At 39.6% G+C, this 19,770-nt stretch overlaps 1 long non-coding RNA gene across 1 annotated transcript in view; it reads right to left on the reverse strand.

Annotated features, from left to right (window-relative positions):
* Window positions 1-19,770, reverse strand: part of LOC134297498 (uncharacterized) — a 171,933-nt gene that overhangs the window by 35,858 nt on the left and 116,305 nt on the right. The window lies entirely within an intron of this gene.

Here is a 19,770-nt window from a genome sequence, read left to right on the forward strand (position 1 = left end):
CAGAATGTTGCTTCTTATTTACTTTTTGAGTTTTTTAATACTGGTAGCCAGATTTTGTCCATTTTCATGGAGGAAATAACAATGGAAACAGCAAGGATCCTGAGAAAGGCAAAACTAACCTAAAAAGGAAAGAAAGACAGGCCATCAAAGATCTCAACTCAGATCCAGAAATCATCATTCTTCCAGCTGACAAGGGGAATGCCATGGTAATTATGGAAATAGAACAGTACAAAGAAAAAATCAGACAACTTCTGGATCCACCAATATACAAAAAACTAAAACAAGACCCAACTAACAAAATCACCAGAAATACTAACACTCTGATAAATAACTCCTCCATCAACCTTGACATACGCCAACAGCTGTGCAAATCAGAAGCCCTCCAACCCAGGCTTTATGGACTCCCAAAAATCCACAAGGACTCCATCCCACTCAGACCCATTGTGAGTGCCATTGGATCCCCGACTTACAACCTGGCAAAATTTCTGCCTATGCAGCTACAAACCCATATTGGCTCACCATGCACTATATCAAGGACTCAACACACTTCATAGAAAAGATCAGCAATCTCAAGCTAAGCACCAAGGACATCTTGATCAGTTTCGATGTGGTGACCCTATTTACTAAGGTTCCAGTAGCTGACACCATCACACTAATCAAACAAACTTCCCAGAAGACATCACAACCCTGTTTCACCATTGTCTCACCACTAGCTATTTTCAGTGGGACAATGAATTCTATGAACAGAAAGATGGATTGGCCATGGGGAGCCCTCTTAGTCCAGTAGTAGAAAATTTCTATATGGAACAATTTGAAAAACAAGCCCTAGGACTTCCGGGTGCAGCGAAATGGCGGAGAGTCAGGCACTTTAGAGCTCCGAGGAGAGGTGCCGGTTCTGGCTGCAAGATCGGGTAGAGCTTGAGCTCCCTCCCCCTCACGGATAGAGTTGTGGGGGACAGCGAAACTGAGGGTACCAGCCGATGGTCCTAAGAGGGTCTTCTCCTCAAGAGGAGTCCCCAAAGGACCTGGTAGATGGTCCCGCAGTACGGCGGATCGCAGCAGAACACGAGGGGAAACCCGAATATATCTCTGACCGTGCGCGCCCATCGAGACAAGAAAGAAAGGTAAAGAGGGAAAAAGAAGAAAATATCATTGGAAACAGGGAGAAGAAGGTTCTCCAATAAAGGGAAAAAGAAAAGGGAAGGGGAGTCGGGCGTCAAGAGTTGAAAAAATAGGAGAGAAGGGGGGGGGGAAAGGGGATTGATTCATGAGAAGAATGTGAGTGGCGAGAGCCCAGTAATAAGGGGCATTAAGGACAGGTGAAACGATACTTAAATACAAGGAGAAGGAAATAAATACAGACTGAACCAAATTACATTAAGCATATTATGCATACTATGCACGGAATCACAAAATAAACCCCAGAAGAGGAGCGGAAAGTGGACGGGGGGACTAATATTGAGGACCCTGTGCAAAGCACACGATCGTAGATTGAGGTTTTGTAGAAAGAAAAAAAAAGGGGGGATTATCTAAATATCTAAAATAAGGACTGGAAGGGAGAGAGATCTGACCTTGAGAAGACTGTTTTGACTACAGCAGACCAAGCAGGGAGCTTTAAGGTAAACAAGCCTCCCACCGACGCAGGACGATCACGCGGAAGGAGAGGCAGAGGGAGAAACAGCGTCTGACGCAAGAAAGCACAGGAGCCTGGAGAACATCTCGCGAGAACAGGGAAGGAGACCCTGACGTGAACAGGAAGCAGAAAGAAGCAGAAAGAAGAAAGAAAGGGCGGAAGAAGTCAGAGAAGCCAAGTGAAGCAAAGTGAAAGAAAGTGCCAGACGGAAGGGATCAGACGGAAGAATGTAGGAGGTAACTAATAGATTGGAAAGGAGGAGAAAGGATGAATAAATAAATGAACAATCACATATATTATATATAAAGAGAGAAAGGCATAAGTAGAGGCAGTTAAAATTAGTGAAATAAGGCAAAGAAAGGAAAGCAGCAAGGGATTAGTTAAATAAATAATCAAACAAATACATAACAGACAGGAAGAGAAATAAAAAACTGGAGGGCAAATAACAAAAAGAAGATAAGGGGAAGGAGAAGAGAGAAAGAAGGCGTAGAAAGGAAAGAAGAGAGAAGGGAAAGGAGAAGGAAAGAGAAGAAAGAAGGAAAAAGGAAAAAGAGGAGGAAAGGATAAAGGAAAGATAGGGGAAGGAGGAAAGAAAAAGGGAAGGGAAAAATAAAAATTAAATTAAATTAAAAAATAAAAATAAATAATAATAATAAAAATAAAATAAAATAAAATAAAATAAGAGAGAGAGAGAGAGGAAGAAGAAGAGGGGACCAAAGAAGGCAAGGAAAGAGGAAGAGGAGAAAGTATTAAATAAATAAAAATAATAAACAAAATAAAAATGGCATACTATAAAGCAAAGGGAGAAAAAGAGATAAAAGACCCAAAGACACAGACACAGACCAGGAGATCGTCCATACCAGAAGATATGAATCTTAGGGACATGATGAGAGACATGATGAAAGAGGTTTATAGGATGCAAGAGAAACAAGACGTACTTCAAAAGATGGTCCAGGAACAAATTTCAGATATGAGAAGAGAATGGAAGGAGGACTTAGGAATAATGAAAAAAGAAATGAACTCAATACAGGAGGAATTGAAAGAATTAAGGATAGAGAAAAAAGAAGTAAGGAACATACAAGAAGTCACACAGAAGGAGATAAAAGAAATATATGAAAGAAATAGAAAGGTAGAAAGGAAACAGGAAGAACTGGAAATAAAAGAAATGGAATTCCAGTTAAGACTACGAAATATAGTGGAAGAGCCAAGAGAAAATATAAGGTTGACGGTGGCGGAAATACTCTCCAATCTTGTGGGCTGCACAGAGAGAGAAATGGAGGAACAGATGGACAGGACGTACAGAATAAACACAATATATGCAAGGAAGAACAAAACCCCTAGAGATGTAATAGTACACCTAACAAGGAAAGTAATTAGAGATAAGATACTGAAGATAAACAACAGAAAACAAATATTTTACAAAGAAAAAAAAGTGGCTATTCTAAAAGAACACCCAAGTTCGGTGATAAACAGAAGAAGGAAATACACCTTTCTTACAGACGAACTAAAAAAAAGGAAAATAAAGTTCAGATGGGAAAGAGAAGAGGGATTAATGGCGACATTCAAAGAACGGAAATACTGGATAACCACAGAAGAAAGCGCGAAAGAATTCTTAAAGAAAATTAAGACAGAAAAGGGAAAGGATAGAGAAGAAAATGAAGGCGGAAACGACGAGAGAGGAGGAAAAAAGAAGAGATTGCGAGAATTCTCTCCAGAAAAAGAAGAACTCGACCCAAGGAATTATAGGTTAAACCTAAGAGGAAGTACAGAAATAATGAATTTGGACAGAGTAAAGGAATCGCAGGAGGAAGGTGTGGAAGAAGAGGAAGAAGAAGAGGAAGGAGAGAAGAAAGAAGAAGAAATCCAAAAGGAGGAAGGATTATGTTAAGTGAAATAAAGATATATACCAATAATATTAACGGTTTAAATTCACAAAATAAGAGAAATAAAATATTTGATTCTCTAATCAAAAGAAAGTGTCAAATTATTACATTACAAGAAACACATATAGCTCACAGACACGTAGCACATTTAGAAAATAAAAAATTGGGTAATGTATTCTATGCTTCAGCAACAGAGAAGAAAAAGGGTGTGTTTACATATGTACACAGAGACATCCCAGCAAATCTGGCCTTTAAGGATGGAGACGGAAGATTTGTAGGAGTAAATATTACGATACAGAATACGAAAATATTGCTATGTAATATCTACGCGCCAAATGACTCAAAAAGGACATTTATAGACAAACTTCAAGAACAGATAAATAACCAAGAATTTGATCAATTATTGATCTTAGGAGATTATAATGGAGTAATTGATGGAAGAATAGACAGAAGTCAAGAAATAGGAAAGAGGAAAGACAAAACAAGTAATTCGGGGAACTTACCAAAGCAAATGATAAACATGTTAAAAGATTTAAATCTAGTAGATGCCTGGAGAGAGAAAAATGAGGAAACGAGGGACTATACTTTCTACTCGACCAGGCACAAAACCTGGTCGAGAATTGATATGGCGTGGGTTTCAAAGTCATTAGTAACAAAAATAAAAAGTGTAAAGATACTACCAAGAATGGATTCGGACCATTGCCCGATTGAATTAAAACTTTATAATTCAAGAAAATCAACAAGATGGAAACTGGATGACAACTTATTAAAAAAAGAAGAGGATATAGAAAAAAACAGAAAATTGCTGAAAGAGTATTTCAATCAAAATGACACTCCAGACGTACATCTATACACAGTGTGGGACGCCAGTAAGGCAGTAATGAGGGGAAACTTCATACAACAAAAAGCATTAAAGAAAAAGATGAGAATACAAGAAAAAGGAAAAATAATGGGAAAAATCAATAAAGAGGAGGAAATACTAAAAAAGAACCCAAGGAATGAAGATGCACAAAAAAACCCTGAAATTATTGCACAAACAAAGAGAATTCCTAGAGATGGAGGAAAGAGCAAACCAACTCAAGTATATAAAACAAGATTACTTTCAAAACGCAAAAATTACAAGAAATGTTAGAAATAAAGATACCATTAAAACCAGAGATCTACTTACTGGGAATAAACGACCAAAAATTAGAAAAAAACAAGGACAAACTCCTTTTCCTACTAACCACAGCAGCAAGGATATGCTTCGCAAAGAGATGGAAAGAAAAATCAATCCCAGAGGAAATAGAATGGATAACAAAAATTTTGGAAATAAGAAATATGGATAGACTCACGTATCTCATAACAAAAAGTAAAGGAGAAGCAATAAAAGAGACGGATTGGACTCGAATCACCAATTATTTGAACAAAAACCATGAAAAGACAGAACAAGGAAAAAAAATGAGGAAACATAAACTCCAACAATAAATAACTGAAAGAAGATAGGAGAACGAAGAAAGAAAAAGGGAAAGAAGGCAACCGGGAAAGGGGAAAGGCTAGACCCTCGAGAAAGATGATCGGAAGTCACCAAGATATTTTAATTTCAAACTTTTAACCTTTTTTTTTCCTCCCCTCTGTTTACCCTATCACTCTGCCCATCTCACACCCCCTTACCTAACCCCTAATCCCTGAACCCATGTCTACGGTATCGGATTTTAACATGTATATGAAACCTAATAAAGATTATTTAAAAAAAAACAAGCCCTAGAAACAGCACAAAAAAAGCCAACTATATGGTTCAGATATGTTGATAACACCTTCACCATTTGGAGCCATGGGGAAGAAGAACCTGGACCACCTCAACAGCATCCACCCAAACATCCAATTCACAATGGAAAAAGAAAAGGAAGGAAAACTGCCATTTCTAGATGTTCTGGTCATCTGCAAACCCAATCAACAATTGGGCCACACAGTTAACAGAAAACCTACACACACAGATAGATACCTTCACAAAAACTCCAACCATCACCCAAGTAAAAAAAGAAGCACAATCAAAGGCCTGACAGATCGTGCGCAAAGAATCTGTGAACCTCACCTTCTCCAAAGTGAACTAAACCACTTAAACTGGGCTCTACAGGCCAATGGATACTCCACCAGGGACATCAGAAGAGCTTTGAAGCCATGAACAAGCCATGAGAGTCAAGACAAAGATCCACCCAGAGGAAAGGTGTTCTTATCATACATCAAGGGAACCACTGACCGCATAGGCAAACTGATGAAGAAACACAACCTACAAACTATCTATAGACCCACAAAGAAAATCCAACAAATGCTACGTTCAGCAATGGACAAGAGGGATCCTCTCACCTCTACAGGAATCTACCGTATACCATGCAACTGTGGACAAGTTTACATAGGAACCACCAAACGTAGCGCCCAAACACGAGTCAAAGAACATGAAAGGCACTGCAGACTAACTCAACCAGAGAAATCAGCCATAGCAGAGCTCTTGATGAAACAACCTGTACACAGTATATTATTTGAGAACACAGAAATGTTCGACTACTCCAACAACTATCATGTCAGACTACACAGAGAAGCCATTTAAATCCACAAGCATGTGAACAACTTCAACAGAAAGGAGGAAACAATGAAAATGAACAAAATCTGGCTACCAGTATTAAAAAACTCAAAAATCAGAACAGTAAATAAGAAGCAACACTCTGAAAAGGAGTTCCAGACATGAATCAACCAGGGGCAGCTAACGACTCTGAACAAAGGATGCCCCCAGGCAGGAAGAAGTCAGGAGAGGAAGCTATTCAATGCTAATTTAGGTGATCAACTACAACATTCACACTGGTCTCCAAGTGAGAAGAGTTCTTCTCTCACCCTGGACTTTCCACAGATATATAAACCTTCCTTGCTTAGTTTCTCCATACCTCACAACCTCTGAGGATGCCTGCCAGTGATGTGGGCGAAACGTCAGGAGAGAATACTTCTGGAATATGGCCATTCAGCCCAGAAAACATACAACAACTCCAAGATCTTTCTACCATGTATTGCTGTCGAGCCAGGCATCACCCATTCTGTATCTTTGCATTTCATTTTTTTCTTCCTAAGTGTAGTATCTTATTTATTTATTTATTTCAAGTATTTATATCCTGTCCTTCTCACCCGAAGGGACTCAGGGTGGCTTACAACACTGGCACAATTAGATGCCTATACAAAATCAATCAACAGTACATAAATTCAGTTATAAAACAATTAAATACAATATAAAATTACAGTATATCAATTTTAAAATATATGTGCTCAAATCCGTTCATCCGAAAACCTTGTGCCTTATCCATAGGTCAGTCTGTGTCATCTTTATCATTTATTTGTTAAAAGCCTGGGCACATAGCCATGTTTTTAGGGCTCTTCTAAAGCCCAAAAGAGTTGGAACTTGTCTGATCTTTCTGGGGAGGGTGTTCCACAGCCGGCAAGCCACCACCGAGAAGGCCCTGTCCCTCGTTCCCACCAGCCGCGTTTGCGAGGCAGGCGGGACCGAGAGCAGGGCCTCTCCAGATGATCTTAAGGATCTTGCTGGCTCATAGGAAGAGATACGTTCGAACAAGTAGATCGGGCCAGAACCGTTTAGGGCTTTATAGGTCAAACCATCTTACATTTGTCCTTGTTGAAATTCATTTTGTTAGTTTTGGCACAGCTGTCTAATCTGTTAAGATCATTTTGAATTCTGATCCTGTCCTCTGGAGTATTAGCTATCCCTCCTAATTTGGTGTCATCTGTAAACTTGATGAGCATGCCCTCTAAACCTTCATCCAAGTCATTAATAAAGATCTTGAACAGTACTGGGTCCAGGACCAAACCCTGCTGCACTCCACTAGTCACTTCTTTCCAGGATGAAGTGGAACCATTTAACCAATTTCAGATCCACCTAATAGTAGCATTGTCCTTTAGGTTCATTCACTTAGCCAATTAAAGATCCACCTAACTGTTGTTTTGCCTAGCCCACATTTGACTAGTTTGCTTGCAAGAAGGTCATGGGGGACTTTGTGGAAGGCCTTACTGATAGCAAAATATAATACATCCACAGCATTCCCTACATCTACCCAGCTTGTGATTCTATAAAAAAAAAAGAGATAAGATTAGTCTATCATGATTAGTTTTTGAGAAATCCATGTTGACTTTAGTAATTACAGAATTCCTTTATACGTATTTGAAGACTATCTCCTTAATTATTTGCTCCAGAATCTTTCCTGGTATTGATGTCAGGCTTACTGGATGGAAATTGTTTGGGTCCTCTTTTTTTCCCTTCTTGAAGACAGGGACATTTGCCCTCCTCCAGTCTGCTGGGACCTCTCCTGTTCTCCAAGAATTCTCAAAGATTGTTGCCAGTGGTTCTGAAATGACTTCTTCAATACTCCTGCATGTATTTCATCTGATCTTGGAGACCTGAATTCATTTAGAGTAGCCAGGTATTCTTGGACTACTACTTTACTTTATTTTGGATTGAATAGATTAGAGTTCTTTTCAGGAGAACTTGAAGCTTGTAGATGTCAGAGAGAGGGGATAGACAAAATATGTGGAAGGTGGTTGCCCTGCTCATTATTTCTTTAAAAAGTATTTCTGGCAAAATTGGAAAGAAAATGGGTTGTGTTTATATTCTTTCGTCTTAATATTATTTCTGAAAACTATATAGCAGGTAGGATTTTATGCTATGTGTACAGTGTCTCACATCATTATAATTACTGGTGCTGTTTTTCTTTTCTCTGTTATTTTTATGCAAATGAATTGTTTATTTTCTTTGTTTCATCCAATATTGTTTCTTCTGTTTTTAGTGAAGTTTCTTGCTTCTTTCCTAATTGTCAAAAGCAAACAAGATTCCTTGTAGGTCAAGTCTTCCTCACACTCCATTTGTAGCAATGATACTTTAAAATGTAAATTCATTTCATTGAATAAAATGTACTTTTAATCTATCAAGCACAATGCTTTTATGCCCAGCTAAGTGGCATAATGGCATTCTATGTTCCTATAGTAACAAAGTGTAAAGAGTTGTAATGATTTCTCATCATTTTAAACTAAAAATTTCAGTTTCTTTTTCCTGGAAAAACGGTGTAAAATACATGGCTTCAAAATTTCTGGAAATACAATATCTCTATTTCAATTACAGTGAAATCTACAGCAGATTCCCTGAAGACCCTTTTTTTTAAGTTCCAAGGTTAAGGTGGAAACTATTAAAATAACAACAACAACAGCAGCAACAACAACAAATTTTATTTGTAACTGGTTTAAGGCATGGCACAACACAACCCAAACACATATACCAAATTACATAGTACAAATCTTAAAACATGATACAAATAGAATGCAAATTTAAAATTCACAATGCAAAACTGACTGGTCAGACCTGTTGAAAGAAATAGGTATTTGCTTGTGTCTTACATTTTGACAGGTCATTCCACAGTCTTGGGGTGGCCGATGAAAACATCCCCTGGGTGATGGTTGCCAGGTTCTGAGCTGTTGGAGTAGGCTTTGAAATGTGTTTATTATGACTATAACAGTAAAAATGGACTAGTAATCATCATGCTAGGTGAACAATAGAAATCACCTTTAGTAGTCCCCCCCCCCCGCCTTTTCTTTTAGTTATTGGGATTGGGTACTTTGGGGAAAAAGCAATAACCTGCTAGCAGTGATTCTATTTGTTGCTTCTTTGTTTCTAGTCTAAGCATCAATGTGAGGATGTTGCTGTAGAGATATTTTTTAGATAGTTTAGAGAACATTTATCATACTAAGCCTTTTTGAAATAAGTGCCCTGATTGATTTGCACTTATTCTTGCCTCTCTCAAATGGAAGAATATCTTGTCCTCGTCCTCTATAAGCACTGCATTGCATGGACACAGCCCAATTTTCCCATCAGCTGAAAAATGTTGTTGCTTGCACAAGGAAGTGTTCACAGTTGCTTTCTACAAGTAGCAGTTAGCATGGGTGGTAGTGGGAACAGAGAGAGAATGAGATGACCAGCTAGCAAGTGCCCTCTTGTAAACTTCAAGGGGATTCTGGAGCGACATTTTCAGTCCAAAACCACATTCTTCTAAGCCACCTTTCTTATCTATCTATATATATATAAAAGAGTGATGGAATCCCGGCGACCGACAAAACAACAAAACTAAACACCCCACAACCTCAAAAATTGACAACACACACATCATCCACGCCTCTAGGTTGATACAAAAAAAAAGAAAAATAAAGTCCTAATTAGAGGGAGAGGAATAATTGTTTTTATCCAATTGCTGCCAGTTAGAAGGCTAAGCTCCGCCCACTTGGTCTCCTAGCAACCTACTCAACCCAGGGGACAGGCACAGTTAGGCCTCAGGCCTCTTCCACACTGCCTATAAAATACAGATTATCAGATTTTAACTGGATTATATGGCAGTGTAGACTCAAGGCCCTTCCACACAGCTATATAACCAATTTATAATCTTATACTAGCTGTGCCCGGCCACACGTTGCTGTGGCGAAGTCTGGTGGTATGGGAAATAAAGTATTGAGGAATTGGTGGTAGTTAAGGTCAAGGGTAAAGGTTTTCCCCTGACATTAAGTCAAGTTGTGTCTTACTCTGGAGGTTGGTGCTCATCTCCATTTCTAAGCCGAAGAGCCGGTGTTGTCCGTAGACACCTCCAAGGTCATGTGGGATGACTACATGGAGCGGCGTTACCTTCCCGCCGGAGCAGTACCTATTGATGCACTCACATTTGCATGTTTTCGAACTTCTGGGTTGGCAGAAGCTGGAGCTAACAGTGGGGGCTCTCTCCGCTCCCCCAATTCAAACCTGTGGCCTTTCAGTCCAGAAGTTCAGCAGCTCAGCGCTTTAACACGCTGCGCCATCAGGGGATATTATTTCCTAAAGGTTGTGAATATACAATATTTCTGATTGGTTTTTTTTGTTTGTTGGAGGCAAGTATGAATGCTGCAATTAGGAAAAATGATTAGGATGTAATGGCCTTGCTGCTTTAAAGCCTGGCTGTTTCCTCCCTGAGTGAATTTTTTGTTGGGAGGTGTTAGCTGGCCCTGATTGTTTCCTGTCTGGAATTCCCTTGTTTTCAGAGTGGTGTTGTTTGCGATATTTTATGTGCTTCTACTGTCTGTGGCCCTGAGAAAACAGAGGATTTTCCAGACTTTGATGATGGGAATACTTTGTTGGGAGGTGTTAGCTGGCCCTGATTGTTTCCTGTCTGGAATACCCTTGTTTTCAGAGTGATGTTGTTTGCGATATTTTATGTGCTTCTACTGTCTGTGGCCCTGAGAAAACAGGATTTGCCAGACTTTGATGATGGGAATACTTTGTTGAGAGGTGTTAGCTGGCCCTGATTGTTTCCTGTGTGGAATTCCCCTGTTTATTTACTGTCCTGGTTTTAGAGATTATATTGTTCTGCATTATTCTATCCCAGTAATTATTTCATATTAAAGAAGAATCTCACTTATCCAACATTCGCTTATACAATGTTCTGGATTATCCAACGCAGTCTGCCTTTTCATAATCAATGTTTTTGTAGTCAGTGTTTTAAATTCATTGTGATATTTTAGTGGTAAATTTGTAAATACAGTACAGTAGAGTCTCACTTATCCAAGATAAATGGGCCGGCAGAACGTTGGATAAGCGAATATGTTGGATAATGAGGAATTAAGGATAACCCTATTAAACATCAAATTAAGTTATGATTTTACAAATTAAGCACCAAAACATCATGTTAGACAACAAATTTGTCAGAAAAAGTAGTTCAGTACACAGTAATGCTATATAGTAATTACTGTATTTATGAATTTAGCACCAAAATATCACGATATATTGAAAGCATTGACTACAAAAATGCGTTGGATAATCCAGAACGTTGGATAAGTGAGACTCTACTGTAAATACTACATAGCATTACTGCGCATGGAACTACTTTTTCTGTCAAATTTGTTGTATAATATGATGTTTTGGTGCTTAATTTGTATAACGATTACCTAATTTGATGTTTAATTGGCTTTTCCTGAATCCCTTCTTATTATCCAACATATTCACTTATCCTGCCGGCCTGTTTACGTTGGATAAGTGAGACTCTACTGTATATTTCTAATCTTATATTATCTCCTCAGAACTGGATTATCTGAGGCCCCTTCTTCACAGCTGTATAAAATGCACACTGAAGTGGATTATATGGTAGTGCGGAGTCAAGATAATCCAGTGCAAAGCAGATAATATAAGATTATAAATGGGTTATATAGCTGTGTGGAAGGGCCTTGAGTCTACACTGCCATATAATCCAGTGCAAATTAGATAATCTGTGGAAGAAGTCTAAGTGAGGCCTAAATCTGCCTGTCCCCTAAGTGAAACCTGGCTGTCCCTTGGTTGCTAGGCAACCAAGTGGACAGAGATTAGCCCTCTAAACTGGCAGCAATTGGATAAAAAAAATTATTGCTCTCCCTCTAATTAGGACTTTATTTTTCTTTTCTTTTTGTTGTATCAACCTTGAGGCGTGGATGATGGGTTGTTTTGTCAAATTTTGAGGTTGGGGGGCCTGTAGTTTTTTTGTTTTGTGAATTGCCGTGATGCCATCACTCTTTTATATATATAGATTATCTGCTTTGAACTGGATTATCTGGATTCCACGCTGCCATATAATCCACTTCAGTGTGCTTCAATGTTGTGAAATCTTGGAGGTAGAAAATCTGAAACCTTACTTTCAACACACATATGAAACAAATAACTTTTCTGTAATTTATGGAATCTTCATATGCTTTGTAATTTCATTTCTCATCAAAATAACCTGTTTATTTCAGGTGCACTCAACATTATAGTTTGGAAAGTGTGTATCTAGCCTTGTGTTATTTTCACAGCAGCTGAACATATCTCCTAATGGCAATGGAAAGGTTAAAGCACACAATTAACAGGGGTTACTTGGCACTATAAGAGATCTTTATAATGTACTCATCCTTCTTTGTTATGTGGGTTTTATGGCATAGCTTGTAATAGCGGAACCAGCTCTCAGTTAAAAAATACACCCAATAAAACCATGGAGGAAGATGTTCATGATACTTTAAAAATGTTGAGTTAAGCCCTTTCAATTAGCTATTTAAATCAGCTATTTTCTCTCTCTTCAAAGCAGACAGAGTTAAAACCTGCTAGCTTCCTTGAGTTAAACCATTTATTGCTGGAACAGCATCAAAAGTCTCCAATGCACTCAGTAATAACTCTTAATTCTCATCACCAGGAGAAAGAGAACAAGATGCTAAGGTCATCCAGCAACACAGGTAATAAATCTCATAAAATTGGAACATGCCTCTACCAGTTTACTGAATAAGCCAACAAAACAGTTTATTATAGAAACTCCCATTTGGGACTGAATTATGAGCACACAATTGATGACTATAAATGAAATACATTGCATGCAATTTATAAAAGGAAATTGAGAGTCCATGGTAACGTTTCTCAGGTTTGGAGTATATATATAAAAAAAGCCTCTCCAGTCATTGAAAAGTTGAAACTCAAATAATTAAGAAGAAAATATACCTATTCCAAGTATACTCATTAATAAAGTGAGATACACTTGAATTTTATCTGCAAATATTTCCATATATTATGAAAAGCTGTCAGGAAAGAACACATACCTTCTGATGAGAATCGAATATATTGATTCAAAATTACCTCCATGCGTACTTGAATGGCACAAGGTTGATATCAGAAATCTCTTTTTTTGCATAACAGTTCAAAATAACATCTGCCTATATGACTGGTTTTGGCAACTACGATTAATTAAGATATCACACTAGTCAATATTTGACAGTACATTGACAGCACAGCACACTGACCAGTCATAATTCCTAAGGGAATGTTAATAAATGTATTTCACTACGTTTTTTGTATTTTGAATCTTTTTGGTATTTGGTGGGTTACTGTGCCCATTTTCAAGATGAAAATCCAAATCAGGACTTTCTACACACACGCACATACAAAGAGGTTTGCTATAACTGTAGAATTTGAAGGCAATTTCTAGGCCTTCAAATTCTAATGCTTATTTTCTGGGAAACATGAAGACTAGATCAATTAAGACAAAGGGTGCATCTATACTTCCAAATAATGCTGTGTCTATTCACATTAGCCTTCATACTTCCCCACAACATATGCAGGCTAATGAGATTTAACCTGGGGTAAGCCATTTAAAGAGGCTGAATTCTGGATTTAGAAAATAGGAAAAGATCCTAATCCTGCTCCAGGACTTTGTTCATCACTCATACTGGGGCAGTGGGAATAGTTATCCTGGATCCCATGCTCCTTGGGTTAAGGCAGTCAAAGGGGTGAGACAGCAGCCCTTTCTTGCCCTCTGCACCCCCTATTTTCCCCTAGAAAAGTTTTTTTAACAACACCTACTGCATGGTAGCAGCCTTTTTCTGGTTCCAAACCCAAGCCAAAGGAGCCTGGGAAGAGCAGGAGGTGGTGGAGTGGGGTGGAGCCTGACTTTGACATGGCTGGGCGTCTGGCTGGTGTCCCACTACCAAGACAGTTCAAGACACCCTTGTGTGGCCTGGCAGTTTTCATGCCAAACTGGCAGTTTTCATGCCAAATCTGAGCTGCATTATATGTGTAGAATTAGGAGAGTTCACAACTGGAAAGTGCTGCATCTCCTGGATCTCTCTGCATGCCTGCTTTTTAAAAATAGCAAATTTCATAGCTAAAAACCTTACTATTTACACTTAAAGATATATTCAAAAATATATACAGGCATTGCCTAAACAATGGCTGACTTGTACTTGTAAAAACAGCTGGAAAATTATCTGGTCCTGCGGTGTAGTGAAGTGCAGTGCTTATACAGCTTCACATAATGGGTAACTGAGCAAATGGGGTCATTTTAGCAATGACACTAGGCCCTCCATTTCCACAAAAGTGGAAAAACCATGACTAAAAAATCTGCTGGAGAACAGCTTTCTAGGAATCTCTAGGTGCTCCAGCATAGAAAATGTTAATGATAGTCACACTGGAGGACCAGAGATAACATATTAATCAAATATGTAAATAATCAAATCTGAAAAAGTTAAACACTTAAATGTGGAGGGTTGACTGTATAGGGTAAAGCCCCTTTGCTCTATAGCAAAGGAATGCTTGGTTGGGAAGTATTTTCCAACAATAACTAACTGGAACATGATTATAAAAGGGCTGAAAACCAGGAAAGGGCTTCCTAAGGCACCACTGATAAGCTTCCTAAAGAAGGAGAAATAAAGTAGGGACATAGAAAATAGCTAAAACATTATTGCTGAGATTTCTGAGTTTAAAAATGGGACAACAGGAAAATAGAGGCTCAGTAGAGGCCTTTCTGGAGGAAAAGATGTGGACCTGGGCAGTAAGGGGGAAATAGTATTTAATAAGAGCTGGCATTTCCATGTCCTTCTGATGCATGCATATAATCTATATATGGATTGTTAGTCATTAATTACAAAGATTAAAAATGTGATGATTTTTTGCATGATGAGAAACATACATATTTAGAATAAGAGAATTCTGAGCCACCTATTTGTTTTGAGCACCAGACCTGGGAGTTGAATCCCCAGTTGACCATGAAAACCATTAGAAACATCCTGAACCTCAAATGAAGGCAAGGATAAACCCTCCCTGAACAAATTCTGCAAAATAAAACCACTTAGGGTCACCATAAATCTGAAATAACTTGAACAATCTGACTACACAATTCTGCTGCTATCTCTGACTACCAGGGTTTCTAAATTCTAGCTATATAAATTGGCAATTGCTACTGTTGTAAACATTTTTGAATTATAAATAATGCCAATCATTGGAAAAATATATTGCTATTTACCCAGTAACTTAGAACTATGCTTTTCATAGTTAACAAATGTTTTTGAAGAAAGATATCAAGAATGAAATTAAAGGAGCAAGGTGATGGGTTTTTTTTTTGTGGGGGGGATGTCAGAAGTCCCAGGAGAAAGAGGGGTCTTGGTAGACAATGACAATATACAGATAAAAGATTAAAAGATGAATTGAAAAAAATCTTATAGACACTATATATGTGTGTATTTGTGTGTGCATTAAAGTCAAAGAAAGTTTTTTATGTTTATCTATCTGTTTCTACCATAAATGCAGTTCCTAGGTGAAGTCGCCCTCTGTGATGTCACTAGGAAAGAAAGGTGACCTGTGTGTGATGGGAAGGAAGTAGAGAGCTGCAAAGAGAGTCTGCCCACCATTGTCACATTGCCATTCTGAGGTAGGCCCTCTCAGAGCTGGAGAAGGGAAAAAGTAGAGAGGCGAGGCCCCAATGACCGTGCTGGCTATGGGCCATTTACAGTAGTGAAGAATAAAATGTAGTTATAGTGATGTACAATTGTGAATTGAGGCTTCATTTTGTAGAATTTTCAGCAAATAAAATGTCTGGTTCATGAGTTGGCACTAAATCCATTCACAACAAAACATGGATTCTTTCTAAGGCTTGTAGGAAACAAAAAAGAAATAAGAAACATACAACTGAAATGAATAATCTGCTCCAGATTATGGCCAACATTTTAAAGGAAGTGTTCAAAAGGTTGAACCTATTTTGAGGATAGGATTCAGTACCTTGGACAGCTCTTCTCCATGGAAGCCCTTAGGTACTACTGAGCTTGTGTCTTCCTACAAACCAGAGAAAGAATGTAGGTTTTCTTCTAGGGTTTGTTGTAATGCCTCGCTCATGGATTGCATGACTGTCAACTTTTGTCACATTCAGACATTAGGATTACTTAGCCACTGCCATTGGAAATGACGTAATTCCATGACTTCTGGAGGCATTCGATTAAATCACCTCCTGTACCAGTGGTGTATGTGTATTGAGTACTTTCATTTGTTGCCCATTTTATAGCACAAATATTTTTAAAAAGGTAAAGCTCACAGATAACAAATAATAAGAGAAAGAAATGCTAAATATGTTATGTTCTGGTTAAAGAATATCCTGTATCAACTCTCACTTTTTGTACTCTAATATTTACTTGAATTTCTACATAAAATATTTTTCCACATATGCAGATTCAAATCAACAAATACTTTGCTTATGCAAACTGGCTGTGATCAAACCGCTGTTGAAGAAGCCATTATTGGATCCCACTCAATTGGAGAACTTTTGACCTATTTCCAATCTCCCCTTTTTGGGCAGGGTCATGGAACGTGTAGTGGCCGCACAACTCCAGGCATTCTTGGTAGATACTGATTTTCTGGATCCGGCACAGTCTGGCTTCAGGCCGGGGCATGGTACGGAGACAGCCTTGGTCGCCTTAGTCAATGATCTACGCCGGGAACTGGACAGGGGGAGTGTGTCCCTGCTGGTTCTGCTGGACCTTCTGCTGGCCTTCGATACTGTCAATCACGGTATCCTTCTGGGGCGTCTCGCTGGGATGGGGCTTGGAGGCACTGTTTTGCAGTGGCTCCGGTCCTTCCTGGAGGGGCGTTCCCAGATGGTGTCACTGGGGGACATCTGCTCGGCCCCACAACCATTGACTTGTGGAGTCCCGCAGGGGTCAGTACTGTCCCCCATGTTGTTCAACATATACATGAAGCCGCTGGGAGAGATCATCCGGAGTTTCGGGGTGCGGTGTCATCTGTACGCAGATGATGTCCAGCTCTGTCACTCCTTTCCACCTGTCACTAAGGAGGCTGTTCAGGTCCTGAACCGGTGTGTGGCCGCTGTGTCGGACTGGATGGGGGAGAACAGATTGAAATTGAATCCAGACAAGACAGAGGTCCTCCTGATTAGTCGTAGGGCTGAACAGGGAATAGGGTTACAGCTTGTGTTGGATGGGATTGCACTCCCCCTGAGGACACAGGTTCGCAGTCTGGGTGTTCTCCTGGACTCATCGCTGAGCCTGGAGCCCCAGGTCTCAGCGGTGGCAAGGGGAGCATTTGCACAACTAAGACTTGTGCACCAGCTGCGCCCGTTCCTTGGGAGGTCTGACTTGGCCATGGTGGTCCACGCTCTGGTTACATCCTGCTTGGACTACTGCAACGCCCTCTACATGCGGTTGCCTTTGAAGACGGCCCGGAAGCTCCAATTAGTACAACGTGCTGCAGCCAGATTAATAACTGGGATGACTTACAGGGAGTATACCACCCCCTTGTTAAGCCAGCTCCACTGGCTGCCGATATGCTACCGAGCCCAATTTAAAGTGCTGGTTTTGACCTATAAAGCCCTAAATGGTTCCGGCCCAATCTGCTTGTCCGAACATATCTCCTCATATGAGCCAGCAAGATCCCTGAGATCATCTGGAGAGGCCCTGCTCTCGGTCCCACCTGCCTCGGAGGCGCGGCTGGTGGGAACGAGGGACAGGGCCTTCTCGGTGGTGGCTCCCTGGCTGTGGAACACCCTCCCAAGAGAGATGCGTCAAATCCCAACCCTGTTGGGCTTCAGAAAAGCCCTAAAAACATGGCTGTGTGCCCAGGCTTTTAATCAATAAATGGTGAAGATGACACGGACTGAACTATGGACAAAGCATGAGGAAGAACGGATCTGATTTTATGTTTGAAATGTATATTTTTAATTCATAATGTTTGTAATAGTTTTAACTGTTTTATGTGCTGTTTTATATTGGTTTGTATGGGCATCTAATTGTTGCCACTGTTGTAAGCCGCTCTGAGTCCCTTCGGGTGAGAAGGGTGGGATATAAATGTGAGAAATAAATAAATAAATAAATTTATAAGTTACTTTGGAAATGGGAACCAAGTCTAAACATGGCCATTTATCTTTTCACACACAACCCTAGACATGTAGTCTGAAGATAATGGTATATCATATTTTAATACAATCGTACATTATGTTCACTGTTTAGTTTTTGATAATGTGTTATTATTTTTGATGTAGATGTGGATTTGTTTTTGGGATTTTGTTTGGGCGGGGGGGGGTTGGTTATTTTTTGTCTTTGTTCAGCTTCTTACGGCACTGAATGTTTGCCAATATCTGTTGTGAACCTCCCTGAGTCCCCTTGGGGAGATAGGGTGGGATATAAATAAAGTTTATTATTATTATTGTGTTGTTGAGGACTTTCATGGTTGGAATCACTGGGTTACTGTGAATTTCCTGGGCTGTATGGCCATGTTCCAGAAGCATTCTCTCCTGACATTTTGCCCAAATCTATGGCAGGCATCCTCAGAGGTTGTGAGGTGTTAGAAACCAAGCAAGTGGGGTGTATATATCTGTTTTATATATATATATATATATATATATATATATATATATATATATATATATATATAAAACTACAGGAAAGGAGATTCCACCTGAACATCAGGAAGAACTTCCTCACTGTGAGAGCTGTTCGACAGTGGAACTCTCTCCCCGGGGCCGTGGTGGAGGCTCCTTCCTTGGAGGCTTTTAAGCAGAGGCTGGATGGCCATCTGTCGGGGGTGCTTTGAATGCGATTTCCTGCTTCTTAGCAGGGGGTTGGACTAGATGGCCCATGTGGCCTCTTCCAACTCTACTATTCTATGATTCTATGATATGTCTGCCTGAGGTAAGTGTGAATGTTTCAATTTACCAGTTTGGTTAGCATTGAATAGCCTGACAGCTTCAAAGCCTGGCTGTTTCCTGCCTGGGGAAATTCTTTATTGGGAGGTGTTAACTGGCCCTGATTATTTCCTGTCTGGAATTCCCATCTTCTGAGTGTTGTTCTTCATTTACTGTCCTGATTTGTAAAATATTGGTAGCCAGATTTTGTTTATTTTCATTGTTTCTTCCTTTTTGTTGAAATTGTCCACATGCTTGTGGATTTCAATGGCTTCTCTGTGTAGTCTGATGTGATGGTTGTTGGAGTGGTCAAACATTTCTGTGTTCTCAAATATACTGTGTCCAGATTGGTTCATCAAGTGCTCTGCTATGGCTGATTTCTCTGGTTGAGTTAGTCTGCAGTGCCTTTCATGTTCTTTGATTCGTGTTTGGACAATGCTGCATTTGGTGGGCCTTATGTAGACTTGTCCACAGTTGCATGGTATACGGTAGACGCCTGCAGAGATGAGAGGATCCCTCTTGTCATTGGCTGAAGGTAGCATTTGTTGGATTTTCTTAGTGGGTCTGAAGATAGTTTGAGGTTGCATTTCTTCATCAGCTTCCCTATGCGGTTCCTTGATGTAGGGTAAGAACACTTTTTGTCTGGAAGGATCTTTGTCTTTACTCTCGTGGCTTTTTCTTCATTTTAAAGCACTTCTGATGTCTGTGGCGGAGTATCCATTGGCCTGTACAGCTCAGTTTAGGTGGTCCAGTTAACCTT

This window comes from Anolis carolinensis, chromosome 3 (genome assembly GCF_035594765.1).
Source record: "Anolis carolinensis isolate JA03-04 chromosome 3, rAnoCar3.1.pri, whole genome shotgun sequence".
Classification (NCBI taxonomy): Eukaryota; Metazoa; Chordata; class Lepidosauria; order Squamata; family Dactyloidae; genus Anolis; species Anolis carolinensis.